The sequence below is a fragment of the Haplochromis burtoni genome, unplaced genomic scaffold (assembly GCF_018398535.1).
Source record: "Haplochromis burtoni strain Fernald_Lab_line unplaced genomic scaffold, NCSU_Asbu1 Contig_1086, whole genome shotgun sequence".
Taxonomy (NCBI): domain Eukaryota; kingdom Metazoa; phylum Chordata; class Actinopteri; order Cichliformes; family Cichlidae; genus Haplochromis; species Haplochromis burtoni.
The window spans coordinates 77,282-79,085 of NW_024583447.1; the positions used below are offsets into that span (position 1 = coordinate 77,282).

Genomic DNA, 1,804 nt, shown 5'->3' on the forward strand with positions numbered 1-1,804 from the left:
TGATGGAAGTATAGAATGTTGCTCATAAAGGTGCCAAAGACCAGAGCTGGATTCTTAAAATATTCACATGAAATCACACTGGATCCAAACACAGCAAACACACATCTGTTATTATCTGAGGGGAACAGAAAAGTAACATTTATGGAACAACAGTCTTATTCTGATCATCCAGACAGATTCACTGAGTGGTTTCAGATCCTGAGTAGAGAGAGTCTGACTGGACATTGTTACTGGGAGGTGGAGTGGAGAGGGAGAGGAGTTGGTGTTGCAGTCGCATACAAGAATATCAGCAGAGCAGGGAGCTCACGCGAAAGAAAATTTGGATTCAATGACATATCCTGGGCATTACGCTGTGATGCAGACAGTTCCACCTTTTTTTTACAACAAAGTCCAAACTGTCCTCTCAGGTCCTCGGTCCTCCAGAGTAGGAGTGTACCTGGATCACAGAGCAGGTATTCTGTCTTTCTACAGCGTCTCTGAAACCATGACTCTCCTCCACAGAGTCCAGACCACATTCACTCAGCCGCTCTATGCTGGACTTTGGCTTTTGGATTATGGCGACACTGCAAAGTTGATTAGTTTAAATTAAAATTCTCTTCACATTGTAGATATTTTAAATGTCTGATTAATCTGCTCACTGGCTTTTCTTGTCTACTCGCTGTAGTGGATTTTCCTGATGATTAAAATGTGATTTGTGACATTTCTGAACTATGATGCTACAATGATTTTTCTTTTCATATTACAAAAAGTTAATATCTTTGTTGTTTGTATTGTAACTCTTAAAATGTTAATAAGATATTGGAGTCCTTCAACCCCGAGATTATAATAGATGTGTCCTTGTTTCTTGATTCAATACAGTAATTGATTTTGATTATAGAGTGTTGTTAATTTTTGTTGTTGTTATTTTTACAGAAAAATAATAATAACTGCATTGTATAATCCAACATGTTGTGGAAGACAATGTTTGTCGTGAACACCATTTTTCAGGGAAAGCATCTGCAGCTATGAATGACTCATCTGATGTACTATTAAACTGTATAAAATAAAACAAAAGCTAAAACATGTTAAACTAAATTACTAAAATATGTTGAAGCTTAAAATTGGATTAAAAATGGGTTTATTTAATTCTAAATGATATCTTGCTTTGGCTCTCGGAGGAGGCGGACACATCTTTCAAACTAATGAAGACATATTTGTTTCTTTTTATTTGCTCCCTGTTGAATCCAGACTTTGATTTAAAATCCTTCTCCTGACATACAAAATATTGACCCTATGTCAGGATCTGAGCTGGCAGACCATGTGGAGTGTAGAGTGGACACAAATGCAGAGACTGAAACTAAATTAAAATTGATCCTTTATTGATGTCTGAACCATGCAAAGGAAAAAGCGAAAGCAAAACAAAGTCTAACCAAACAAAACCTAAACTGGAAAAACAACTAAAACCTGAATACGTGAAATTTGAAAGTGTGATGACATGAGACCCCAAGGCATGAAACCTGAAACCCAGACATGGACACCAGGAAAAATTAAACATGAAATACCTGAACCTGACACTGGCCAAACAGACAACACAACGACAAACAAAGGAAAACTCACACAACATACACATTGGGGGTAACAAGGGAATGCGCAACAAGACTGAGATAGAGCTGCACCTGATCTGATATAGCGAGACAGAGGGGAAGCAAAACTAAATATAGTGAACACAGGACAAGGACTATCAAAATAAAACAAAAAGAATGAGAAATATGTAGACACAGACAAGACACGCAAGCTTAACACTTTGACTGGGGGAATGAAAACA

The 1,804-nt window shown here is 37.4% G+C and overlaps 1 pseudogene; it reads left to right on the top strand.

Moving 5' to 3' along the window:
- Nucleotides 1-589, top strand: LOC121813046 (annotated as a pseudogene).
- The last annotated feature ends 1,215 nt before the right edge of the window (nt 590-1,804 follow it).